We start from the raw sequence: 13,035 nt of genomic DNA on the forward strand, positions 1-13,035 counted from the left end.
ACGTATTTACGGAGGAATATAAAGAATTCAGCCGGACTTCGAAGTGGCGACTACAGGTGCTCACTGGTACTTTGTTGTTTGAGGATACAAACCCCGTTTCCATATTAGTTGGGAAATTGTGTTAGATGTAAATATAAACGGAATACAATGATTTGCAAATCCTTTTCAACCCATATTCAATTGAATGCACTACAAAGACAAGATATTTGATGTTCAAACTCATAAACTTTATTTTTTTTTTGCAAATAATAATTAACTTAGAATTTCATGGCTGCAACACATGCCAAAGTAGTTGGGAAAGGGCATGTTCTCCACTGTGTTACATCACATTTTCTTTTAACAACACTCAATAAACGATTGGGAACTGAGGAAACTAGTTGTTTAAGCTTTGAAAGTGGAATTCTCTCCCATTCTTGTTTTATGTAGAGCCTCAGTCGTTTAACAGTCCGGGGTCGCCGCTGTCGTATTTTAAGCTTCATAATGCGCCACACATTTTCGATGGGAGACAGGTCTGGACTGCAGACGGGCCAGGAAAGTACCCGCACTCTTTTTTTACGAAGCCACGCTGTTGTAACACATGCTAAATGTGGCTTGGCATTGTCTTGCTGAATTAAGCAGGGGTGTCCATGAAAAAGATGGCGCTTAGATGGCAGCATATGTTGTTCCAAAACCTGTATGTACCTTTCAGCATTAATGGTGCCTTCACAGATGTGTAAGTTACCCATGCCTTGGGCACTAATGCACCCCCATACCATCACAGATGCTGGCTTTTGAACTTTGCGTCGATAACAGTCTGGATGGTTCGCTTCCCCTTTGGTCCGGATGACACGATGTCGAATATTTACAAAAATAATTTGAAATGTGGACTCGTCAGACCACAGAACACTTTTCCACTTTGCATGAGTCCATCTTAGATGATCTCGGGCCCAGAGAAGCCGGCGGCGTTTCTGGATGTTGTTGATAAATGGCTTTGGCTTTGCATAGTAGAGCTTTAACTTGCACTTACAGATGTAGCGACAAACTGTATTTAGTGACAGTGGTTTTCTGAAGTGTTTCTGAGCCCATGTGGTGATATCCTTTAGAGATTGATGTCAGTTTTTGATACAGTGCCGTCTGAGGGATCGAATGTCACGGTCATTCAATGTTGGTTTCCGGCCATGCCGCTTATGTGGAGTGATTTCTCCAGATCCTCTGAACCTTTTGATGATATTATGGACCGTAGATGTTAAAATTCCTCAATTTCTTGCAATTGCACTTTGAGAAATGTTGTTCTTAAACTGTTTGACTATTTGCTCACGCAGTTGTGGACAAAGGGGTGTACCTCGCCCCATCCTTTCTTGTGAAAGACTGAGCACTTTTTGGGAAGCTGTTTTTATACCCAATCATGGCACCCACCTGTTCCCAATTAGTCTGCACACCTGTGGGATGTTCCAAATAAGTGTTTGATGAGCATTCCTCAATTTTATCAGTATTTATTGCCACCTTTCCCAACTTCTTTGTCACATGTTGCTGGCATCAAATTCTAAAGTTAATGATTATTTGCAAAAAAAAAAAGTTTATCAGTTTGAACATCAAATATGTTGTCTTTGTAGCATATTCAACTGAATATGGGTTGAAAATGATTCGCAAATCATTGTATTCCGTTTATATTTACATCTAACACAATTTCCCATTTCATATGGAAACGGGGTTTGTAAATGCAAAGTGGAGGTAGCGGTAAACAAGTGGAACGAAGGTAAAAACCAATTGAGCGGAAGCCTTTCCCACTGTTTGACAATGTGGACAAAAGCCTGACCTTTTTTATGTACTGAATGTACAATTCAGTACACTTTGTTTTTTAAAAAATGCTTACACTTTAGTCAAAGAACTAAGACCTATTTTTGTCTGTTAATTTACATTGTATCTGTAGAATTATGCTAAACCACTCATCCATGTGACATCACCCTGATACTAGCCCTGAACTGAAATGAGGTGTAAACATAAACCACACAAGTCTACTACTTTGTATTATAAGTGACAACAACGGAGTATGCATGCGCATGTACAAGCCAGTGTGCCCCACAACTAGGGCTGCAACTAACGATTATGTTGATGGTAGATTAGTCAACGATTGTCTTAATGATTCGTTGACTAATCGGATAATAAAGTCTAATTTTTCCATTGACTTCTAAACGCAGCTCGTTATTTTTGGCATGTGCTTACCAACAATAAAGATGACTAATTTATTCATAAATATGTATTTATAAATGTGTATTTATAAATATATATTTATACTGTGCTGCTCATTCAACTGTTACAAAAATTAAAATGACTAATAAAATGTCCATTTAAAAGAAAAAAAAGGCAAAAAGTGGTAAAAAAATATATATATATATATATATTGTTTATGTTTTTTTTAAATAAATAAAATAAGAGCAAATTAAAACAAACAACAAAACAAAAAATCTAACTTCCTCAAAAAGAAAATAATTTTGTGATGTTTAAAAAGCTGCACACTGGTATATTGACTATTGATAAACTCTTGCCATTTTAGCACTCTAATAGACTAAATGTGTAGAATTATGTGTGTACGTGCATATATATATAAATGTGCATATATGTATATATGTGTGTGTGTATATACATGAATCCATTTTTTTTTTTTTTCGAGCGCTCTCGGGGCCTGCTGAGTCTAGTCCCCGCATCTATCGTGGCAGCTAAACGCGCATGGTATTCTGCAGTGTTGCAAGGCTGCCAACTACTAGGGTGGTGACCTTGTGTTTCAGCAGCGTGTCTGTGATCTCTTTTTTTGTTCTTTTTCCTCTTCCCTTGGCATTTGCTGGATTTTCCATCTCAATCGTTGGGCGGTCCTGCGGCGGCCGACTTGGGTGGGGGTCCGATTGCTGGAGGGGCGGGGCTGTCTTCCCGTCCGGCTGCGGGAAGTCTCTGGGCCCCCTCGGGGCGGCGTGTCTTATGATACCTCCGCAATGGTGCCTGTTTCTGTGTGTGTGTGTGTGTATGTGTGTGTGTGTGTGTGTGTGTGTGTGTGCAAGTTAACAGACGTATGCGGTATTGCCTCATTTTCGGTTTTTGGGTGCATGTGGGCACAGCATAGATATATATATATATATATAGTGTGTGTGTGTGTGTGTGTGTGTGTGTGTGTGTGTGTGTGTGTGTGTGTGTGTGTGTGTGTGTGTGTGTGTATGATTGTGTGTGTGTGTGTGTGTGTATGTGTGTGTTTGTGTGTGTGTGTGTGTGTGTGTGTGTGTGTGTGTGTGTGTGTGTGTGTGTGTGTGTGTGTGTGTGTGTGTGTGTGTGTGCACAGGCGTGCGGTTCGCATTTGTTACAGTGCTTTTTTTTACGGCTTTACAAATTGACACTGCTTTAAAACGTACTTGAATTGATGTAGACTAAGTTTAGCTGGCTATATTTGGTTAAAATGATAGTTATTTTTCACACAACTTCGTCTCACTCTTGTTAGTGAGCTAGCAAGGTAAAATCTAACAGTACTCTTACCAAGGCTGTGTCCGCATCTTTCTTCCTCCAAATGTCCGACATCATGTCTCCACTCTTATTTGCTGGCGTATTACAGATATACTGCCATAAAAACAAGGTCCACTTTGCAAAATGAGCAAGGTATTCATGTTTTTAACAAGAATAAGAGAAAGTATCCTCAAACTTTGCATGTTATCACTGGCTGTGTTTTTGCGAGTGACCCACTTCCGGACAGAAAAACACAAGTGATGACGTCACGATATTGTCGACAAATATAATTGTCTGCGACAAATTTTATAGTGGACAATATCAACTAATCGTTGCATCCCTACCCACAACAAGAGGATAGAGAAAAAGAAGGAGCTTATTGACCACTTTGGCAGAGTCGCACAAAGCTCTTTGGCTTAGAAACATGCTGAGAGCCTTGTGATTAGAGTGTCCGCCCTGGATCGGTAGGTTGTGAGTTCAAACCCCGGCCGAGTCATACCAAAGACTATAAAAATGGGGACCCATTGCCTCCCTGCTTGGCACTCAGCATCAAGGGTTAGAATTGGGGGTTAAATCACCAAAATGATTCCCGAGCGCGGCCACTGCTGCTGCTCACTGCTCCTCTCACCTCCCACGGGGTGGAACAAGGGGATGGGTCAAATACAGAGGGTAATTTCACCACACTTAGTTTGTGTGTGACTATCAGTGGTACTTTAACTTTTAACTTTAGCTTTAAATCTCTACCATATCAATAGATATGGTAGAGATGTCACACTCGGAAAGAAAGTCACAAATTGGGCAAATCACAAATGGCTTGTTTGGAGGAAGTATGAAGAAAGGCAACATTTGGTTTCTATAAATATCTCCACCATGCCTCCATGGTTGTATTTCAAAATTTCAGGACGTATGCAGACCCAAATACACAAAAACAGGGAACAATAGTTAAGAAAAGTTGCTTTTGAATATTAGGTCCCATTAAATATGTATTTAATCCAACCAATTTGACTGCATTTTTAGAAAACATCTTATCGGTCTCTGGTTTGGACAGTGCAAATAATTGAGATGTGGGGGTTGTGGTCTGTGTAGACCACCACAGGCACATCACCTGAACCCACAAACACATCTAAATGCTTCAGCGTTTAAAGCAATGCGAGTGCTTCTTTTTTTATGGTCTCGTCACAAATTTTTCAAGGACTGCACTGTAAAAAGTAATTTGATATCGTATTTTAAGTTTTTCAACTACAGTGTTCTTAATTGATGCTCCTTTGTATGTATATCTAAAAACTCTTCGAATGGAGCTTTAAAAAATGTCAATGTGCGCCCTCTTAATCTATGGCAAATAATATAAGACAAGCCTACGGTGATTGCTGATTCGGCATATTGAATCAGGCCGGCAGCTGGCACGGCACCTTCAGGCCATGTGTTCATCGTCTTTGTTGTTATAAGATCACTTTTGTTGAGGGGGTGTATACTGGGATTAAAAGCAGGTATGTATGGCCTAAAGGCCTCATGTAACTAGAGTTGCATGACTTTCCTCCTAAAAATAGATGTATGTTCAAATCCAGAAAACGGCGTCGGCAAGTAAAAAATTCAGATGCATTAAAGTGTTCGCACGCACAAATACAAGCACATTCACAATCAACTTGAAATCGGTCACAGATGTATGCGTGGCTTGGAGATGTTTTATATCTTATTTTTAGTAATGGAATATTTTTTAATAGCTGATGTAGTCCATGGTTTTGAAATTTTGGTTTTATTTTGTTTTGTTTTGCTTTGCATAAATGGAAAACATTTATTAAACAAAGCAATAAATATATGCATAAATGTGTGGTAAGCCATCTCAGCATCATGATGTTTGAAACCTCATCCCATTAACCTATTTGCCAATGAGATTTTCATGAATTCCACATTTACGTTTTATTTCAACTTCAGTTTCCGTTTCTGAAATATTTGTAAAAAACTGAATTACTGGAAGATTATTTGAAATATCAGTAAGCAACCAAAAATTATTGAATAAATGAAATAATTAGTTAAAATATAGAAAAATGAAAGTTGCAGATGAGTTTGTTGTCCTTGTTTGTCTATTAACAAGTGGATAAAACAAAAACGAAATAATAAAATAAAATAATTTAATTTGTGTTTTAAAAGGTCAATAATAAAATCCCCAAGAAGGATACAAGCTTTATTCATCTCCAAAGTGGATGACAATGTTTCAATAAAGATACTATTGTCAATGTCAAGTGGGGGATATATACACCAAATAATTAAGAGTATTCCCCTCAAAATTACTGCAATTTGGAATTTTTTTTTACAAATATTGCTTCTACCTCAGTTTTACCTAAATGAACACTAAGATGTTTATTTTCAACAAATGTAAAGTCCTTATTTATATAAAAAGAAACTCTACCACCCTTGATTCTCCTACATTAATGTACAGCATGACATTGAAGTAATGAGTATTGTTGTGCATATCGTCAAAGAGCCAGGTTTTAGATAAAGCAAGCACAGAAAATCTGTTTTTTAAAATTGATTTTAAAAAATAGGAAATTATCAACATTTTGGGGTAAACTACCGGTACGTATTTTTAAATTTTTTACACATACTTAAATTTTTGAACAAGGTATTGAACTCAGATTCATTGTAAAAATTACTAGTATTGTTTGACGTTAAATTGAGACATTTTATCAGGATCAATAGATTCGTTATGCGACTCTTCTTTATCATCAGTGTCATATGGACTAAAATCCGAAACGTCCGTTTAACAATTGATTTTAAGAGTCATAGTAAAAATGTAACACTTAATTTAAACGTGGAGGTTGTACAACCAGTTAATCATACTTCAGAAAGGCATTACCCTTTTTCCGCTCTTCTTTGAGCTAAGACAGTAGTTTTTAGTGTTTCATGCAGCCTGTTTCAGAGAAGTCATCATTATTGAATATGTTTGTGCCTCTAAGGGATTTGGCTCTGTTCAAAATATCCTATTCGCCCTTATAGCGAAGCAGTTCAAAACCGATAGACCTGGGTCGTCCAATTGGATCATATTTTCCAGTGCGAAGTGCTCTGTCAAATTCAAAAAGTTTTAAGTCTATTTTTAGATTTTCATAAGCCTCCTGTAACAATCTCTGTCGAATAGGACTCAACTTGACCACAGACTCGTCAGACTGGAGTAGGGCTGGGCGATATTGCAAAAAAAATTCTCACGATTATTTTTTTCATCTCATCCGATCTCGATTAATGTGGCCCGTACAATGTTTAAGAGCCACGGTTATTGCTTCTTTTTTGGTATGTTTTGTACGGTAAAGAGAACAACTTTTTTTCTCTCAAAGCTATTTTGTTGTTTTGCTTGTCATCACAAACATTCTGCAGTAAACAAAGTATCATCGGTGTAATGAATACTATAAGACTTTTATCTCAAGTGAACATTTACGCAATGGTAAATTATTATTTGTCTTATTTAATTACTTGTATATACCAGTGCTTTGGCAAACAAGCGGTGACCCAGATTGTCCATCCATCCATCCATCTTCCTCCGCTCATCCGAGATCGGGTCGCGGGGGCAGCAGCCTAACCAGGGAAGCCCAGACTTCCCTCTCCCCAGCCACTTCGTCCAGCTCTTCCTGTGGGACCCCGAGGCGTTCCCAGGCCAGCCGGGAGACATAGTCTTCCCAACGTGTCCTGGGTCTTCCCCGCGGCCTCCTACCGGTCGGACGTGCCCTAAACACCTCCCTAGGGAGGCGTTCGGGTGGCATCCTGACCAGATGCCCGAACCACCTCATCTGGCTCCTCTCGATGTGGAGGAGCAGCGGCTTTACTTTGAGCTCCCCCCGGATGGCAGAGCTTCTCACCCTATCTCTAAGGGAGAGCCCCGCCACCCGGCGGAGGAAACTCATTTCGGCCGCTTGTACCCGTGATCTTGTCCTTTCAGTCATAACCCAAAGCTCATGACCATAGGTGAGGATGGGAACGTAGATCGACCGGTAAATTGAGAGCTTTGCCTTCCGGCTCAGCTCCTTCTTCACCACAACGGATCGATACAGCGTCCGCATTACTGAAGACGCCGCACCGATCCGCCTGTCGATCTCACGATCCACTCTTCCCTCACTCGTGAACAAGACTCCGAGGTACTTGAACTCCTCCACTTGGGGTAAGATCTCCTCCCCAACCCGGAGATGGCACTCCACCCTTTTCGGGGCGAGAACCATGGACTCGGACTTGGAGGTGATGATTCGCATCCCAGTCGCTTCACACTCAGCTGCGAACCGATCCAGTGAGAGCTGAAGATCCTGACCAGATGAAGCCATCAGGACCACATCATCTGCAAAAAGCAGAGACCTAATCCTGCAGCCACCAAACCAGATCCCCTCAACGCCTTGACTACGCCTAGAAATTCTGTCCATAAAAGTTATGAACAGAATCGGTGACAAAGGGCAGCCTTGGCGGAGTCCAACCCTCACTGGAAACGTGTCCGACTTACTGCCGGCAATGCGGACCAAGCTCTGGCACTGATCATACAGGGAGCGGACTGCCACAATCAGACAGTCCTATACCCCATACTCTCTGAGCACTCCCCACAGGACTTCCCGAGGGACACGGCCGAATGCCTTCCCCAAGTCCACAAAACACATGTAGACTGGTTGGGCAAACTCCCATGCACCCTCAAGGACCCTGCTGAGAGTATAGAGCTGGTCCACAGTTCCACGACCAGGACGGAAACCACACTGTTCCTCCTGAATCCGAGGCTCGACTATCCGGCGTAGCCTCCTCTCCAGTACACCTGAATAGACCTTACCGGGAAGGCTGAGGAGTGTGACGATAGTTAGAACACACCCTCCGGTTCCCCTTCTTAAAGAGAGGAACCACCATCCCGGTCTGCCAATCCAGAGGTACCGCCCCCGATGTCCACGCGATGCTGCAGAGTCTTGTCAACCAAGACAGCCCCACAGCATCCAGAGCCTTAAGGAACTCCGGGCAGATCTCATCTACCCCCAGGGCCTTGCCACCGAGGAGCTTTTTAACTACCTCAGCAACCTCAGCCCCAGAAATAGGAGAGCCCACCACAGACGCCCCAGGCACTGCTTCCTCATAGGAAAACGTGTTGGTGGGATTGAGGAGGTCTTCGAAGTATTCCCTCCACTGATCCACAACATCCGCAATCGAGGTCAGCAGAACCCCATCCGCACCATACACGGTGTTGATAGTGCACTGCTTCCCCTTCCTGAGGCGGCGGATGGTGGTCCAGAATTGCTTCGAAGCCGTCCGGAAGTCATTTTCCATGGCTTCCCCGAACTCCTCCCATGTCCGAGTTTTTGCCTCTGCGACCGCTGAAGCCGCACACCGCTTGGCCTGTCGGTACCTGTCCGCTGCCTCAGGAGTCCTACGAGCCAAAAGAACCCGATAGGACTCCTTCTTCAGCTTGACGGCATCCCTCACCGCCGGTGTCCACCAACGGGTTCTAGGATTACCGCCACGACAAGCACCAACTACCTTGCGGCCACAGCTCCAATCAGCCGCCTCGACAATAGAGGCGCGGAACATGGTCCATTCGGACTCAATGTCCAGCACCTCCCTCGTGACATGTTCAAAGTTCTTCCGGAGGTGGGAATTGAAACTCTCTCTGACAGGAGACTCTGCCAGACGTTCCCAGCAAACCCTCACAATGCGTTTGGGTCCGGCATCCTCCCCCACCATCGCAGCCAACTCACCACCAGGTGGTGATCGGTAGAAAGCTCCGCCCCTCTCTTCACCCGAGTGTCCAAAACCCAGATTGTGAAATTTTTAAAACTAAAATTCTGTATTTTAAATTTAATTTAAGCACATTAAAGTGCCGTTTGAATTTGAGGTAGTGTAAAATAATGTGTACCAACACATAAACAAGTTGAATGATTATTTCAGAAACAAAATGTTTTTGCTTTTTTTTTAATCCACAAACAAAAAGAACACAACGTGTCTTTCTGCAGAGTTTTTTTTGTTATATTATATCAGAGGAGTGGAATCTTTGCAGACACATAAACAAAAAGTGTGATTAGAAATGTTTAGATATAAAAATGCCTTTTCTGATTAAATTAGTGGGTGTGTTGATTTTCCAGTCTGGACCAATACAGTCACATAGACGTTTTGTGAGTGCCTGCAAGTCTGCATTTAGAGCAGCATTACTGGTGATCTGCAGCAGATAGTGAAAGTAAAGTATGTCACTAAAGTAGCTGCTCCTTTTAAAGGTTGCGTTTCAACTTCTCTTCTAGTGTTAGTCATTTGCTTTATTTTGTTCCTCTGTGCTGCACTTCCAGATGTGTAAGGGGGAGGAGGCACATCTCTGACTGAACATTAGTTACGTAGTGCCGACACTGACTTTTGCGACGGTGGAACGAGATGGTAGCGCACACGGACACACTTTCACACAAACGCGCAAATGTACACAAACACACACACACACACATTCACAGACACACAGAGGACCACGATCAATAAAGGCAGATTGTTCCATGCAGGATTATACTAAGCATCATTGCTTCCCTACTGTTTACTACTGCGAAAACTTCTTACAGACATTTCCATGTTTGATCGAGGAAATATACTAACAGCTAATCACTGAGATCAAACTCAAATTAATCGCAATCAACAATCAGCAGCAAACTTTATTAACAGAACAGATTATGTTTTTGTAACAAGTACGCATTATTGACAACATAAAAGCTTGGGGACCATACACATTTGAACCTATACGGTACCAATGCATTGTAATCAATACCTAACCAATTTTTAGTTTTTTTGTGTGTTCATGTGGGAATAAAAAAAATCTAAATTTTTTTAATGTAACATTTAACCGTGCGCTTATTTTAATAACTGTGCTGCCTGGTTTCTGAGTATCATTTGCAACTGTGTATTCATATCAGTTTGTCTTAGTTGCGTTGCCGTAATCGGGAAGTAGTCTTTGCTTTTAAGGTGAATGTGCCAGTCTTTCCTTTTGTTCAGTCCAACAAAGAGTTTATACCATGTGTGTCAAAGTCATTTGAGCTCAGGGGCCACATGGAGGAAAATCTGTTCCCAAAGGGGGCCAGACTGGTAAAATCCTGGCATGATAACTTAAAAATAAAGAAAACTTCAGATTGTTTTCTTTGTTTAAAAAAAGACCAAACACACTCTGACAAATCATAATGTATTTTTTGTTTTACACCTACATGTTATGGTTAATATATCTTCATTTGTCATTACCTATGCTTTCTAATAAATGATGTGATAATGTTCATCAGTCAAACAGGTGGAATTTAGTCCGGCAGAGTCTTAAAATGCTCACGTTGGTGTTAATTTTTAATTTATCATGGATAATATCAATCAAATAACAGGATGTTATTAATATAATTTACTAATTTTCCTCAACTGATGTACTAACATCATGTGGTTTATTCTGTACATATGTAGAATCTCTACAACAGAAATTGTGAATTTGGACTCATTTCATTAATCACACATGAAATTAGAAAGGGATACATATTATTTCAACATATGTATGTGCGCCCAGAAAATGTGTCCCCATGTAGTCATAAATAAGTACAACACAAAATGTACGGATTATCAAAAGCATTTATTTGGGTAGAAATGTCACAGGTCATATTACCAACAACACATTTGACAATCAAGGCATGAACATAATCCTCATTTTGTATCCTAACAGTAATAAGCAGGGGATACAAAAAACTGATATTGCAACATCCAATGTACACATTTAGAACAACAGTTTCAGCAAACTCATCTCACGGGCCGGATAAAACCTGTTCAAGGGCCTGATCCGGCATGCGGGCCGTACGTTTGACACCCTTGGTTTATACTATAAATTAACTCCGGGATCTGGGGGGCCTTTGCGGCCCTGCAGCTTATTTTTTAAGGACTCCAGACACATTCTAAACATACGGTTACACTAGGGCTGGGCGGGTTTGTCTCTGTGCGCTATAGAAAATGACTATATCGTGATATTCGAGTATACGTTCTCACGCAGTTGCTTTTAGCTGAGGGCATCACACTACAGGCTTTTCCCACTCTTTCTTGTCTGTCCTTGTCACTGACAGCAAGCGCACCTTCTTACATACGTCACATACGTATACGCCCTCGCGGAGAAGAGAAGTAGCAGCATGGCTAACGTTAGCTGTGATGCTAGCGGAGTGGTGCAAGTGGTAATACAAGAGAAAGAAGGTGCGAATCTGGTAACAAATGAAGGAATAATTAATTCCCAAGAAAAACAGCACGGGGTCCATCGTCTGGCTGTGGTTTGGATTCAAGTGGGAATATGTCGAAGTGTGTAATTTGTCAAGTGTGGGGAAAAAGCATTACTACAAAAAGTAGCATTACTGCTAATATGTAGCATCATTTGAAAAGTCACCTGCTAGAGAATGAAGAGTGCTTACTCCGCATGTCAACATCTCCGTTCGGTGCCACACACCCACACCATCAAAATGCCGAGGCAAACATTTCCACATCAACACCGTATGAAAAAAATAGTCAACAAAAGGACATAACGTCCGCAGGAACCTACCACATAGCGAAAGACATATACTATTTGATTTCCTATTATGCAGCTAATTTTTATTTGACACTTATTGAAATATCTTGTGTGACATCATACACAAAAGTGCACTTTATTTGTTTTAAACTATTGTAGTGGCATTCTGTACAAAAAGTGCACTTTAATTTAGTGTTGTTATATGTTATCTTAGTGACATCATGCACAAAAGTGCACTAATAGCTTGTTTTAAAATGACTGACAATTTTGCACTTTCTGTTTTGGAAATGACATGAATGTTTGTGCCACTGCTTAATAACTGTTTTATAAATACAGTGTTGGTCAATTGACTTAGTTGTGATTTCCCTCTCTGCTTGAAAGTTTAAAATGAGCATATATTAATGCAGTATAAACAAGCATGTTTTAATGTAGACACATATAATCATCATACTGCAGTGATTATGTGTATCAAGTGTTCATTCAAGGCTAAGGCAAAATATCGAGATATATATCGTGTATCGCGATATTGCCTAAAAATATCGAGATATTGAAAAAAAGGCCATATCGCCCAGCCCTAGGTTACACCATAACATAAGACAACAAATATAACATAAAAAATGGAATAAAAGAGCAAACAGGTGTTGAAATGTTGTCTCTAAGAACACAAAACTGCCATGCTGTTTGTTTTTCTTTAAAACTGTCATTGTTAAAAAAAAAAAAAATACATCAAAACCAATGTTGTTATTATTGACCTATTCAAGGCTACAATAAAATCAAATATTACATTTGAAATATTTTATGGGATGTGTGTTTGCCTATACGAAACAAATGTTTTATTTTACAAAATAGGCATAAAACATAAACTAAATAAATTCTGATACTTTTTTATTTTATTTTTATTAATCTGTTCTGTCCAGCCACTCAGGGAAGTCATATTGTTGATGAAGATGATAGCATCTGCTGTACAGATTTACTTTAGAAAAGAGAAGTATTGAATACTTCTCTTGTTACCTTATTTGTATATGACTTTATTAAATGTTTGGCTATAATTTTATTAAACAAAATTAGTTTTCCTTTAA

At 40.3% G+C, this 13,035-nt stretch overlaps 1 protein-coding gene across 2 annotated transcripts in view; it reads left to right on the forward strand.

Moving 5' to 3' along the window:
- The window catches only part of ano1a (anoctamin 1, calcium activated chloride channel a), a 185,359-nt gene that overhangs the window by 94,916 nt on the left and 77,408 nt on the right, over positions 1-13,035 (forward strand). The gene's annotated exons all lie outside the window — the stretch shown is intronic.

This window comes from Nerophis lumbriciformis, linkage group LG06 (genome assembly GCF_033978685.3).
Source record: "Nerophis lumbriciformis linkage group LG06, RoL_Nlum_v2.1, whole genome shotgun sequence".
Classification (NCBI taxonomy): Eukaryota; Metazoa; Chordata; class Actinopteri; order Syngnathiformes; family Syngnathidae; genus Nerophis; species Nerophis lumbriciformis.